The sequence below is a fragment of the Musca domestica genome, unplaced genomic scaffold (assembly GCF_030504385.1).
Source record: "Musca domestica strain aabys unplaced genomic scaffold, Musca_domestica.polishedcontigs.V.1.1 49, whole genome shotgun sequence".
In the NCBI taxonomy this organism is placed as follows: domain Eukaryota; kingdom Metazoa; phylum Arthropoda; class Insecta; order Diptera; family Muscidae; genus Musca; species Musca domestica.
The window spans coordinates 5,280,693-5,295,969 of NW_026712344.1; the positions used below are offsets into that span (position 1 = coordinate 5,280,693).

Genomic DNA, 15,277 nt, shown 5'->3' on the forward strand with positions numbered 1-15,277 from the left:
ATTTTAGTAATTTTAATATTTTTTCATTCAAAATGTTCAATTGTTCAAAATAGGTATGTCTGGTTTCTTTCCCTGCAGGAATTGTCCAGCAATATCTTTCTGAGAGAGTAAGGTAGTTTTATTCTCTTTTGCAAGGAAATTGCGAAAAGTAAACAGACGGTATTCCTGCAGAAGCTTGCAACTAATCAGCTGATTTGTCAAAACAAACCAATATGTCCCCAATTAAAAGAATTAAACGAAAGGAACCACCACCAATTTCACAAGTTTTATAAATAAATAGGAAATTGACAATAAAATAAAAATATGAGCAAGAAAAGGAAGATAGATATGATGTGTTCCGCGGAATCTTTTAAACCTGTTGCTAATGGCATTTGTCTAAAAATTGTTGCGTTCATCCTCATTGTAAAATTTTTATAATGTGCAATTTAATGCACCGAACGTGCTGAACGCCAGCCAAAAAAGAGAACCGGATACGCAGGGCGGCCGGCTAAATTTTAAAAAGTGATGCCAAGTTTCATGTTGTTTATTGTAAAACATGAGAGATGTGTGGCAAAAATACAACACTGGGGATAATAGTGGGTAGGTAGAACACCTGATAAAGGTAAATAATAAATGTCAGGGAAATTGTGGGAAAATCTTGGAAAAGAGGGAAAGTTTGGTTGAGCGTCCTTGGTGGCCGTATATAAAGCACGGAGAGGGCGAAAAGCGCCATTATTTCAAAGTGGTGTGGAACAGAAACAGTTCAGTCAATTTTTAAATGTTTTTTTGTGAATAGAAAAAGGAAATACTAAATTGGCAGTTACAATTTGTGTGTTTTATTGTTTTATTTGTGTGGCGTATCTAAACAATTTGTAAGTGTTGATTTGTAAGTGATGTTATGTCGGATGTGTTGTGTTAAGTTTTTGTGTTCTATTTAGGAATAACGCCGCGCATAAATCCACAATTGGACAGCGCCATCCGACTTGGACGAAAAAGAAGCGGGCATCCCCAACAATTATTTTTGTATCGCCAGGTGCGGCACAGGGGTTCCAGGCAACGAAAAGGTTCTGGAAACGGCCAAAAGACCTGGGAAACTGCCAGTGGATAACCCTTGGAACAGGCAATAGTACCAATCCGGGAAGCTAACCAGTAGATCCCACCTAAAAATCTGTAAAAAGAAGATAAAAAGTTGCCTAAGTATGCCGTTGTGAAGGTAATGTAATTCAAAATTTAAGTTACTTACCAAAGAAAAGAAAGAAAGCCAAATCCCGCTGAAAAAAGTCATATGAAGTTCCTTTTCCTTTGACGGAAACACCACTGAAAAAAAGAATAAAAATATGAAATTCATCAATTAATCCGAATTTGACCAAAAGAAAAAAAGAAGCTATAAAAAATATTTGTTTGTTAGTGTGTAGTTTAGTATATAAGTTAAACGTATTGTTTGTAGTTAGATAAATAGTGCTTAAGATACAAATGTGAGGAAAATTAATGCCCATTAAATCTTATTGTTAGTGAGTGTAGGGTTGCCTCAAAATTTTACAGCTAGAAAATTTCGATTTTTCTGTTTGGGACAAAGATTTGAAATGCCCAAAAGATTTGTCTAAGTGAGCTCCTTTAGGCAGAAATTTAAAGTACTTGTATTGGCCAAAATTGGCGCTTCTAGCAGGGTAATAAAAAAAGGTAATCTGAGTATTGACTCACAATTTTTGTTTTTCGTTCGGGTATTAATAATCCAGTTTTTTTTTATGTGTTCGTGTTGAAATTAGTTTTAAGAGAACGATAATGATTCTAATAAATAAGCTTAATGTCTAATTGCCTAAAGAAATAATATGTTGTGCTAAATTTTATTTGTGAGAGAGGAGGTTAGGCGTTGTAAGCGAGTGTGTGTGGCTTTTTGGGGCCCTTTTTAATTTTTTTTTGAGTTTATTTGGACTAAAGGGTCAAGGATGGGTGGGCATAGTGGGGGAGCAATAATATCAAGCTCCTGTGTCATAGGTGTATGTTGTGTATGTTTGTTTTCAGTTTTTCTGTGTTTGTGTTTATTCCAGTACAATTCTTTAAGTGTTCATTCCCTAGGGTTGATGGTGGCAGGGTTGAGAACCCCCTGGATTAACCGCTCCCTCCTGAGCTAGTGCGGAACCCCACCATAACGCCGAGTAGGCTGAATGTAACAATATGGCGCCCAAATTTCCAAAAGAAAACATTAATGTCTTCCAGACATTAGCCAATAATATGTGCAATAAAATCTACGCACTGTGCAATATACCATAGGAGACAATAGATTTAAGCAAAATATCGCATTTTTTACATGCTTGCGAATATTGCAACCACTTTCTAAGTAATTAAAAAGTGTCAATTGTGCAATATTTAGCATAGAAAGTAAAAAATCAGGATATTCTGTTCCACTAATTAGGGTCTAGTGCAATAGCTTTTGTTCGTGAAGTGTAACAAAATTTGTATTGTTTTATGACCTGTGTTTTGACGTGTATGTGTTTAAATTCTTTAGAGTAGCGACAATATTTTAAGGTTAGCATAGGATAATTACAGTATCTGCGAACCGATGGGCCACAGACTGTATTGCACTAATTTTATCCTTTCGTGAGATCTCTTTTCTTTAAATATTGGAGAAAACTGCCACGGTGCTAATTTCTGAATGGAAAGTTCAATGTTTGTAATTGTAAAGTCCAACCTAGTCAATACCCTATGACAACCGTAATAGGCCACTATAAAATAAAATCATGTTTTTTTTGTTTGAAAAGCATAGACCACACACACATCTTATTACAGCTGAAAATACTCCTAAACTCCTCTCATATTTGTCATTGTCTTTGAAAAATTAAATTTTGTTTGTTTGTTAACCTATTGATTTATATATGTTTTGTTTTTATGTATACCTATTGATTTTTATTTGTTTTGTTGTTATTTAACCTATTGATTTATAAATGTTTTGTTTTATTAATATTTACTATTTTTATAACTGTGTGTAATACATTAATCCCTTTTATTGTCTTTTAAAATTAATTAGTTTGTAGTTCATTCCATATAATCTTTACAGCCAACCACATAAGTATTTCCATCTTTTCATATATAGTAATATCAATGAACGCAGCTACGGTAGGGAAAAATCGCAGGAAAAGAAATAGATCTTTAGTGTTTGACCTTAGCAGAACTTCAATTGCATCACCAAAACCGAAAACTAAGAAAAAATGCAAAACGCTAATGTCAACCCAACTGTTCGGGATTTATCAGGTTCAATTAATAACCCTAATCCTAGCACTAGTGCTGCAGCTAAAATGCCTTCTAACATGCCTCAACCCTCTGTGCCAATGCAACCAAAAGAAGTTGACCAACTTGTCAGAAGTTTGGTGCAAGATAGTTTGAACCATGCCCAGGCAAATCTGCAGGCTCTGGTTGAAAAGAGCGTGAGCAAGGAGATGGAAAAGGTTTACACTGTAGTAGATAAATTAAATGATGCAATCGCAAAATTGTCGATCAGCAATCAAAGTGCACCACCAATTCAGATGCCTCAACCAATTCCTACATTAAATCCTAAACCCCCTTCTTCACCCCCAAATAGCGTAAATAACCCACCTATAAACCGTACCCATACTATTACTCCATCCTTCATGAGTTTTCAAAATTTTCAAGGTATAAGAATTGAGAGATTTGGGATAAATTTCTCTGGCAGACCCAATACTTTGTCAGTAGAAGACTTTATATACCGGCTAGAACATTTTCAAAAGCTTTACAACCTTCCATGGAAAGATATTTTGAATGAGTTCCATGTTTTAGTTTCAGGCCCTGCTAATGAATGGTTCTGGCTAGAACAAATGAATAACAATATTTCTACTTGGCAGTCATTAAAACATGCCTTGTGTGAAAGGTTCAAAACCAGAAGAACATGCTTCGAAGAAATGCGTGATTTGTTAGAGCGAAAGCAAATGCCAGGAGAATCGATAAACTCGTTCTTCCACGATTTAAACGCAATGAGATCTAAGCTAGAAAGACCAGTTTCGGAATACGAAATGATCTCCCTGGCTAAGAAAAATGTGCGAAAGAATATTTCAGGTATTGTTTATTCGATGCAAGTATCCTCGCTTGAGCAATTGAGAATTGAGTGTATTGAGATTGAAAAGACATTCTTTCGACGCGATCCTGCCCCAGTTACTACTCCTACTTACAATAAACCAGCTCGTGCAAATGCGATGCATGAAGAGAATGACGAAGAAATTTTTCAGGTATTCGATGAACCAGATGAAGTAGTAGATGTTTCAGCAGTCAATGTTCAATTAGTCTGTTGGAATTGCCAAACTCCCGGCCACGGATTCAGGGATTGTCTTTCCACTCAAAGAAATCTATTTTGTTTTAAATGTGGAAAGCAGAATACCATTACGCCGAAATGTGCAAATTGTCGATTGGGAAACTCGAGGAAGAACCTGGTTACAGCGGGAAACCACCGTTCTGCCGAGCAGCCCGCCGATCAGAATCCACAATCGATTTAGAAAAAAGTAAAACCGATAAACAAATTTACCCTAAAATTCGACATTATTTACCATTGGAGGTCAGGGAACAAAATTATGAGGAAATAAGGTCAAGAATATTCGGAGAAGATCAAAATGAAATGAATAGCAAGCAATTCAAGAAAAAACAAAGAATTTCCAAACTAAGGCAAAAGCAAAAACAATTTAAATTGCTAAAGAAATCTGTGTCTGAATCAATAGTCCGATGCCAATATAAAACAGATTTAAGACCATATGTTACGATAAAAATTGAAGGAAAGGAAGTTAGAGGTTTATTAGACTCTGGCGCTACAGTCAGTCTACTGGGAAGAAATTGTAGAGAAATAGTGGAAGAGATAGGAACCAATGTAAAACTCTATAGTTCAAATGTCACCACTGCTTCTGGTCAACGACACCGCATTTTAGGTACAATTGAAGTCGATGTTGAATATCAAAGTCAGTTAGCTAAAATGACATTGTTTCTATGTCCTGACTTAGAACAGGAATTATATTTAGGGATAGATTTTTGGAAGATATTTGAAATTGCACCCGAAATATTTCCCACAGAAGAAATAAATATGGAACTTCAGCAAAAAATTCATGGGAATTCAGCTAATGATAATGAAAATATGCATGTTCTAACAGAGGAACAACAGCAACAGCTAAATGAAATTGTAAACAAATTTCCGACATTTGAAAAGAATGGATTGGGATGTACCAAGTTGGAGAAACATGCCATTAAATTGATAGAAGGAGCAAATCCTGTCAAGGACAAACATTACCCTCTGTCGCCCGCCGTACAGGAAATAGTCTATAGAGAACTTGATAACATGATCAAACTAAACGTGATTGAAGAAAGCGATTCACCGTGGAGCAACAGGACTACCGTAGTGCGAAAACCAGGAAAAAACAGATTCTGTTTAGATGCGAGAAAACTCAATGCATTAACCATCAAAGATGCATATCCATTGCAGAACATTGATGGGATATTGAGTCGAATAGATCAAACGCATTATATTAGCAGTGTCGACCTGAAGTACGCGTTTTGGCAAATAGAACTTGAAGAAGAAGCCAAACCGTACACAGCCTTCACAGTACCAGGTCGACCGCTATACCAATTCAGAGTAATGCCGTTTGGTCTATGCAATGCGGCGCAACGACTCTGTCGTTTGATGGATCGAGTAATACCTGGTAAACTGAAGTCCAACGTGTTCATATATTTAGATGATTTACTGATTATATCTGATGAATTTGAAACGCACTTGAAATTGTTGAGCGAGGTAGCAGATTGTTTGAAGAGGGCCAACTTAACAATTGGTTTCAAAAAGTCCTCGTTTTGTTTCCGTGAATTGAAGTATCTTGGGTTCATAATCGGAAACGGCTGTTTAAAAACCGACCCGGAAAAAGTCAGCGCAATTCTAAAAATACCGATACCAAAGACTCCAAGAGAAGTAAGAAGCTTTTTAGGAACGGCCGGATGGTACCGTCGTTTCATACAAGATTTCGCTTCCATATCCGCTGCCCTAACTGATACATTAAAAAAGGGGCAGAAATTTACGATGACACCTCAAGCATGTGAATCATTCCGAACACTGAAGAAAGCTCTCACCTCGGCACCAGTGCTTCGACATCCCGATTTTCAGCGAGAATTTTTCATACAGTGTGACGCATCTGAGTACGGAATTGGAGCCGTTCTTTTCCAAAGAAATGATAATGGTTGGGAATATCCAATTGCTTTCTACTCGCAAAAACTAAATTCAAGTCAGAGGAATTATTCGGTAACTGAGAAGGAATGTTTGGCGGCGGTTCTTGCCGTAAAGAGATTTCGACCATACGTGGAATGCATGAAATTCACCATGATCACAGATCACGCAAGTCTCAAGTGGCTTATGTCACTGAAAGATTTAAGTGGGAGACTTGCTAGATGGTCTCTGCAGCTTCAAGCTTTTGATTTTTCTATTGAATACCGAAAAGGATCTGAGAATGTTGTGGCTGATACCTTATCCCGTCTACCAATGGAATCGGAGATAGCAGTAGAAGAAATCACTAACGATGATATTTTGGATTTCGAAACCACCGCGTTTGACAGCGAGGAGTACCTGAAGTTGCGAAAAACAATAATAGAGAATCAAGAAAGACTACCCGATTGAAAAGTCGACAACGACAAAATTTACATAAGAGTGAATAATTTTGATGAATCGACGATGGAATTTGAGTGGAAATTGTGGATACCGGAAGAAATTACCTATACGATGATTGAGAAGGCCCACAATTATAATCAGTCTGTCCACGATGGCATAAATAAAACTATGAAACGTTTAAAAACGTATTATTATTGGCCAAAAATGGCATGCCAAGTAAAAAATTACGTGTCCAATTGCCAAGTCTGCAAAGAAACCAAATCGTCAAATTCTATTATGCGACCTACCATAGGAAACGAGGTTATCACGGAAAGGCCATTCCAAAAACTTTATGTAGATTTCCTCGGAAAGTATCCCAGATCTAAAAATGGAAACGCCTACATTTTTATTGTCATGGACCATTTCACTAAATTCATCTTTTTACATGCGATGAGAGAAGCTACCGCTAAAAATGTTGTGAAATTTCTGGAGGACAAAGTATTTCGTGTATTTGGGGTCCCAGAAACAATCCATAGTGACAATGGAAAACAATTTGTCTCAAATATGTTTCAAGAAATGGTTAAGAACTACAAAATAAACCATTTAACGACAGCGTACTACTCTCCACAATCAAATGCGGCAGAGAGAGTGAACCAGTCTGTACTGGCGGCGATAAGGACTTATGTCGAGAAAGATCACCGAGATTGGGACTTATATCTATCTGAAATCGAGCAAGCTCTCCGAACGTCGGTACACTCCGCCACAGGGGTTAACCCATTCTTTGCATTGTTCGGATACAATATGTTTACCAACGGAAATGATTATAGATTAGCCAAGAAACTCAAATCATTCACTGACCACCAAATTATACAATTTAATAGAAAGGATAGATTAGAATTGATGAGAGAAAACATCAAGAAAAACTTGCATCAAGCTTATGAGGCCAGTGCCAAAAGGTACAATAGTAGATCACGAAATGTAACTTTTCGTCCAGGCCAGGAAGTCTTTCGTAGGAATCACGTTCTCTCAGATTTCAAGAATAATATAAATGCGAAATTTTGCAAGAAGTTTTTGAAGTGCAGAATCGTGAGACCTATTGGAAACAATATGTATGAGCTGGAGACTCTGCAAGGGAAACCCCTTGGAAACTTCCATGTCAAGGATATAAAAGCTTAAAATGATGTGAGATATAATTACTGTGATATAATTACTTAAGTGCAATATAATTTATAAAATGTATGTCGTGTATGTCTATTTTATAAATTATAATGTGTCGTTGTTTTTATACATAGAATTTGTTTTATAAATTTAAGGTTTGTATTATCAAATAGGATGTGGACAAAGTGTCTTGAGGGTCTTGTGCAATAGATATGCGATTAGAAAGGAAATACGCAATAATAAAAATCTGTGATATAGAATTTACTAGTGCAATATAGGATAATTAAATTAGTTCGTTGTTGTCCTAAATTATTTATTTGTATTGCTCAGAATTTTTTTTTCTCAGTCGTTATTGTCAACTTTTTTTTTTAAATTGTATGTCTAAAGCAAAGATAACAGCTAAAGAGCCCGGCTGAATGAGACTTCAGGGTGTGGGAGTTCCCCACGTTGTGGAAAACATAAGTAGAAAGACCAATATTCCATTTAATTCCTTTCAAAATACAATAGCCACCATCTCTGATTGTCTCAAACAACCAAAGTCCGTTTATATTCATGAAAAGTTCCGTAGATTTTTTTCTAACACCCATTTCCGGCATTAAAGTATTCAATTGTTACCTGGCAACCTATATTTCTCACATTACAATCGTGGAAATTTAGTTGATTTTCGTTAAATTATTTTAAAAGCATAACAGATTTTTCAACTAAGATTAAAAGAGTAATATAATGTGGCAATGTGAATAAGGGAAGAATAAAATCATATCCCCTTTGCATTGCTGTTGATTTTCATTTGTTTTGATTAAATATCTTTTTCCAATATTATCCTTTTTTTTCGGGGAATGCAAAAATATAGTCGATATCATTTGGTTTTTGTTACATATGGCCTTATGATAGTTTGTATTACTTCTCAATTAAAAACCATAGAAGATTTTTTTTCTATTCATTTATAGGTATTCTGTTTTACCTGTATTTTCAGAAAATTTCCCGAAAGTTGTGTCAATTTTTGTTTTTTTTTTTAATATGTACTCATCTTTTCAGTGTTTGTCTATCAATGAATATCTAATGTTATAACATTTTTATCAGCTTACCACTTGCTCTTTGGCAATTTAGCAAAACAGAATTAGATACTTTTCAGCTCAGTTTTGAAGATTCACAAAAAGTTTTTTTTTGATCACACAATACTCTGCATTGTTCCATTTAGAATTCAACATTTTTATAGTAAAAAGGCATTTGAATTGTTACAAAAGCCTGAGGTAGTAATTTTAGTACTCCAAAAAGAAACACAATTTGTTCACTTTGGCATAATCTTTCTATCAGAACCTTAAATATCGAATTTTCGGCTTTAAGAAAGAATAATTGTAATAATTTTTTCGTCATTTCCATCAAAATGTCTTTAATTTTTTTATCTTCATCCAATACCATAATACTTTTCGTACACTTTTCTAAAAACACTTCTTTTTCATAATCCAACCACCAACAGATACCCCCAATACATAATTTCCAAATCCCAGATTCAGTCGTTCATACTAAACCAACATTTTTAAATTCTACACAGTTTGTACACGTATAACACATTTCCATAAAACCATCTTCATACCATGGGAAAAGAATATAGGTACACGCTTAAGAACATTGATATGTCAAAATTTTTATAATGTTTGATAAGTGGATTTTTAAATGTTTTTTATACGACGCAATTTAGAGTTTGTTATAATATGCGTTCTTTCAAAAAAAAAAATTCTTACAAATTTTATAATTTTTCATTCAACATTTTCAATTCCAATATCGGGGTGACAGTTCATTGTCCCATTGTCGATGCGACTACCTGTATTTTTCTACCAGGCTTCATACATTGGAATAGTTCCCAACGGTAATCCCAACTGTAATCTTTAGTCGCTTCGTCTTGGCGTTGACTCATTTCACTATGTCAATACTCTTTAGTGGGCTTTGCTTGGTTCATTACCAAACGAACACTTTCGGTTTTTATAAAATAATCCACCACAAAAATTATTTTTTTTACTCACCTGAATTATGTTCTTGAAATACGCCAATCAGCAGTTTACTCCTTATGCAGCGATTTAAAGCCGTTTGGATATCCTATTTTTGTTGGTTGACAATCTGTCTATCCGCACATCAGTTCTTTGTTTAAATTTAATTTTATACTTTTTTCATAACACACAAATAAGTTTCAGGCAGATGCACTGCCAATTTTAAATATCACTTGCACTTTATTTTTATACACAACCATGGTCGTTTACCTGAAAAGAAAAAAAAGAAAAACATTAGTAAATATGGAAAAAGAAAATGACAACAAAACTATTGTTTTGCAGATGCATAAATACAAAAAATGACTACCTGCACAATATAGAGACCTGGTTATAAATTGTTTGATGAGTGCGTGCAACTTCGGCAAATTTCTAAAAACAAAAAAAATACAATGAGTTAGAATGTACAAATACCTTGTTTCTTTAAAAATTTACTACCTGTTTTTGGTTTGTCCGATTCCGATGAATGAGCTGCAACAATACACGGCAAAGTCGCGTAGGGATTTATAAATCGACAAACGGCATGAATGGGCGATGTAGGTGAATGAACGGCGTTGCGCACCCTTCATGTGCGTTTACACGACTGCAACTACTTCGTGCATGTGTGTGTGCATGGAATTTTTTTCAATGGATGCAGCGTGCCTGCACACACACACATACTTACACATGAGACTCCCAAGAATGAACATGGCTTTTTTTGATTTGTCTGTAATAAAAGAATATAAATTGATTATATTTCTGGGGGGAATTTATTATAAAAGGGAATTCTTACCTTTGTCCGAAGGAATAAAATGAAACACAAGAAATTTGGTTTGGTCGCGTAGTCATTCCACGCGAGATGGTGGTGGCGAAAAAAAAGGAGAAACTTACTTAAATCCACAATTTTATATTCCGTTTACGACTGGATGTAAGGACTCACGCACATCACCACTTTTCTTTTTAATTTTTTTCTAAAGTGGTGAAGTTTTGTTGCGTTCATCCTCATTGTAAAATTTTTATAATGTGCAATTTAATGCACCGAACGTGCTGAACGCCAGCCAAAAAAGAGAACCGGATACGCAGGGCGGCCGGCTAAATTTTAAAAAGTGATGCCAAGTTTCATGTTGTTTATTGTAAAACATGAGAGATGTGTGGCAAAAATACAACACTGGGGATAATAGTGGGTAGGTAGAACACCTGATAAAGGTAAATAATAAATGTCAGGGAAATTGTGGGAAAATCTTGGAAAAGAGGGAAAGTTTGGTTGAGCGTCCTTGGTGGCCGTATATAAAGCACGGAGAGGGCGAAAAGCGCCATTATTTCAAAGTGGTGTGGAACAGAAACAGTTCAGTCAATTTTTAAATGTTTTTTTGTGAATAGAAAAAGGAAATACTAAATTGGCAGTTACAATTTGTGTGTTTTATTGTTTTATTTGTGTGGCGTATCTAAACAATTTGTAAGTGTTGATTTGTAAGTGATGTTATGTCGGATGTGTTGTGTTAAGTTTTTGTGTTCTATTTAGGAATAACGCCGCGCATAAATCCACAATTGGACAGCGCCATCCGACTTGGACGAAAAAGAAGCGGGCATCCCCAACAATTATTTTTGTATCGCCAGGTGCGGCACAGGGGTTCCAGGCAACGAAAAGGTTCTGGAAACGGCCAAAAGACCTGGGAAACTGCCAGTGGATAACCCTTGGAACAGGCAATAGTACCAATCCGGGAAGCTAACCAGTAGATCCCACCTAAAAATCTGTAAAAAGAAGATAAAAAGTTGCCTAAGTATGCCGTTGTGAAGGTAATGTAATTCAAAATTTAAGTTACTTACCAAAGAAAAGAAAGAAAGCCAAATCCCGCTGAAAAAAGTCATATGAAGTTCCTTTTCCTTTGACGGAAACACCACTGAAAAAAAGAATAAAAATATGAAATTCATCAATTAATCCGAATTTGACCAAAAGAAAAAAAGAAGCTATAAAAAATATTTGTTTGTTAGTGTGTAGTTTAGTATATAAGTTAAACGTATTGTTTGTAGTTAGATAAATAGTGCTTAAGATACAAATGTGAGGAAAATTAATGCCCATTAAATCTTATTGTTAGTGAGTGTAGGGTTGCCTCAAAATTTTACAGCTAGAAAATTTCGATTTTTCTGTTTGGGACAAAGATTTGAAATGCCCAAAAGATTTGTCTAAGTGAGCTCCTTTAGGCAGAAATTTAAAGTACTTGTATTGGCCAAAATTGGCGCTTCTAGCAGGGTAATAAAAAAAGGTAATCTGAGTATTGACTCACAATTTTGTTTTTCGTTCGGGTATTAATAATCCAGTTTTTTTTATGTGTTCGTGTTGAAATTAGTTTTAAGAGAACGATAATGATTCTAATAAATAAGCTTAATGTCTAATTGCCTAAAGAAATAATATGTTGTGCTAAATTTTATTTGTGAGAGAGGAGGTTAGGCGTTGTAAGCGAGTGTGTGTGGCTTTTTGGGGCCCTTTTTAATTTTTTTTTGAGTTTATTTGGACTAAAGGGTCAAGGATGGATGGGCATAGTGGGGGAGCAATAATATCAAGCTCCTGTGTCATAGGTGTATGTTGTGTATGTTTGTTTTCAGTTTTTCTGTGTTTGTGTTTATTCCAGTACAATTCTTTAAGTGTTCATTCCCTAGGGTTGATGGTGGCAGGGTTGAGAACCCCCTGGATTAACCGCTCCCTCCTGAGCTAGTGCGGAACCCCACCATAACGCCGAGTAGGCTGAATGTAACAAAATGTTGGAAATAGTCTTTTATTTTTTTATTACATATTAATATTTACTTTTTTCACATTTTGTAAAGTTGTTCTCCAAAAACAATTAGTCTTGCTAATTCCAAAACAATATTTTCAAATTAAAATCACAAAAAGAAATAAATAAACAATAGAAAACATCTGATTGAATGTCGATGAATGAGAAGAAGAAGAGTTGCAAGAAGAAATTTTTCAAGCAAGAATTTGCAAACTCTCACTGAAAGAACTGTCAAAATTTCTCTCTCCAACCGCTCTCTTTTGCAGAACTTTCGGGTTAACAGACAACTTCCAGCAACAATTTGTAACAATTGTTACAAGTTTTAGGGTAACCAGACACACCTAATGTTGATTGTTCATTGTCCCAGCAGAAGTTCCCGCGTTTCTACGTAGAGCTACCTGTTGATTACAATTTTTTTCTAAGTGTGCCCGACTTTTTTTTGAAAAATAAAAACCAATTTTTTTCAAAATCGATGGAAGAAATATACATTGCGTGACGCTGATTAAAGAAATTAAACAATTTTGCCACGGAATTGAAATAATGAACACTGTGGAACATATTTTTGTATATCCAGGCATTTCATTCATTTTTGGCCCAATTAAACTCATTTTAGAAATAAGGAAAAATAACAAAAAATGAAAACAACTTGAATAATTCTGTCAGGAAGCGGGCTGTATTTATGTAGTTTTACGAAGATGTTCTACCTCCTTGTTGTACCATTATAGAAACTTCTTATTTGATTTCAGTAATTCATTTTTCACAATCAAATAAAAGGGATTTCCTAATGACAACTAATATATAGTCTGGTAACCATCCTAGAAATCGTACGCCTTTAGACATTTTTGAAAATTTTATATAAAAAAGAGTATATTTTAATAATGAGTTTATACTATTGAAGATTGGCCCATCGTAATGTTTTAATGCTAGAAAAAGAAAAAATGTCACATGCCCTCTGACAGAATTGAGTAGAAGACCAATCGAACGGCTGGTTCCCTCCGAAGTTTTCCCCAGGATAGCTGGTGCATTTAAAAATTATGTAAAATAATCTTATCTGGAAGAGCGAATGATTAGATGCCTTAGGGTCGAAACGACCTTAACCTATTCTCAAACATTAAATGGGTAAGAACGACACCTTTTTTGGTATGAATGTGTGGTTGTGATATAATGTGCCCAGTGGGCCAATTTTAATAAGTAAGCAGAACTGGCGCTGTGGGATGAACCAAACGTAATGTTACGGTGCCCAAATTTGTTCAGAAAGTAAGGGAACGAAAAACTTGTTAAATGTCAAAATTTGGTTGTATTACATCAAAATCAACATTTCAGACATTCAGAAGCTGGTAACCATGCTACTATTTTTTACTCCGTCAAATTTGCCTAGTAAAAAGTAATAGTAAACAAGTAAAAAAAAAACTAAGTTCGGCCGGGCCGAACTTTTAATACCCTCCACCATTTCGAAGGAAATTGAAAAATTTCAAAAAATCCGACCTCAATGAAAGCCATTATATGGGGACTTTACGAAGACGTGGACATGTATATGATTTTTTTTTTTATAGGCTGTTGTGCCCATTACGAACTTCCAGTATGAAATTTGAAACAATTCCGATGAATAATGTTACTGAAATCGTCAAAACACCGACTATCGGGAGGTACCGTTATATAAGGGCCATACGAAGACGTGGACCTGCCTACAAAAAATTTTGTCATAGGCTGTAGTACTCAGTACGAACATCAAATACGAAATTTGAAACGATTCCGGTGAATAATGTTGCTGAAATCATCTAAATACTAAATATTGGAAGGTACCGCTATATGGGGGCTATACGAAAACGTGGACAGACATGGCCCATTTACGAACTTAACCGGCCTACTGGTAAACTATGCATGTATGCAAAATTTTAGCCTTCTATCTCAATTCGTTCGAAAGATTGCGTGATTACAACAAACAGACGGACATCGCTATATATACTTTGTAGGGTCTATTATGAACATTTCGGATTCTATGACTTTCCATAGAATGGTGGAGGGTATAAAAAGGGTGCCATTTTTGTGTGTGCTTCCTTAAAAAATTGTAAAAACTAGTAAAATTTTTAATAAGATTATAACCTTGTGAGTTTAGATACACCAATGGCAACATTAAGGAGGTAACGTCATGCAGACAACATCTTATTGTCAAAATCTTTATTTATAAATCCATTGTATACACACTAATCAGAGATGGGAACCAGTGTACCCGATAAATGCTGAGTTGGATATTAAAATGAGGTTGCCTTGATTTAATTGTACCTTGTATCTTAAATGCCCCGTACAGGTCAAAATGCATGACATGCAATTTTGTGGTGTTAGTGAAAATTTTTATGTATGCGTCACACCTACGATGAATAAAGCAAAATCAGAATGCAATATGGAAGCATGAACCATGTGTGCTGAAAGCTTCATGCACACGTATACGATTTTGATGTCATGCATTTTGACCATGTACGGGGCACTTTAGAAGGAGAATGCAAAAAATATGTAGTGAATAAGCTTATATGGAGATCATTGAGTGTGTATTCACTTTGGAAAATAAGGAAATGCATCTTTCAATGTAGTATGAAGAGGAAGTAAAATTTTATATTTGTTTCGTATTGCCCAAATGCAAAACGTAACCAAGGCCTTTGCGAAAACATTTGGGACTTTGGAGAGTGCCGCAGTACTAGTGTAAAATCCCAAAGATCCATTTTGTTAATATA

At 35.3% G+C, this 15,277-nt stretch overlaps 4 long non-coding RNA genes across 4 annotated transcripts; 2 read left to right on the forward strand and 2 right to left on the reverse strand.

Annotated features, from left to right (window-relative positions):
• The first annotated feature begins 557 nt into the window (after positions 1 to 557).
• On the forward strand, positions 558 to 1,148 carry LOC131804770 (uncharacterized). The gene is made up of 2 exons (XR_009343272.1): positions 558 to 851; positions 918 to 1,148. It is a non-coding gene; the product is annotated as an uncharacterized LOC131804770 (long non-coding RNA).
• On the reverse strand, positions 793 to 10,795 carry LOC131804768 (uncharacterized). The gene is made up of 6 exons (XR_009343270.1): positions 10,571 to 10,795; positions 10,237 to 10,504; positions 10,109 to 10,170; positions 9,778 to 10,011; positions 1,223 to 1,296; positions 793 to 1,147 (listed from the first exon to the last, which is right to left on the reverse strand). It is a non-coding gene; the product is annotated as an uncharacterized LOC131804768 (long non-coding RNA).
• LOC131804771 (uncharacterized) lies at positions 10,749 to 11,530 on the forward strand. The gene is made up of 2 exons (XR_009343273.1): positions 10,749 to 11,233; positions 11,300 to 11,530. It is a non-coding gene; the product is annotated as an uncharacterized LOC131804771 (long non-coding RNA).
• On the reverse strand, positions 11,175 to 12,532 carry LOC131804769 (uncharacterized). Its single transcript, XR_009343271.1, has 2 exons — positions 11,605 to 12,532; positions 11,175 to 11,529 (listed from the first exon to the last, which is right to left on the reverse strand). It is a non-coding gene; the product is annotated as an uncharacterized LOC131804769 (long non-coding RNA).
• Between the last annotated feature and the right edge of the window lie 2,745 nt (positions 12,533 to 15,277).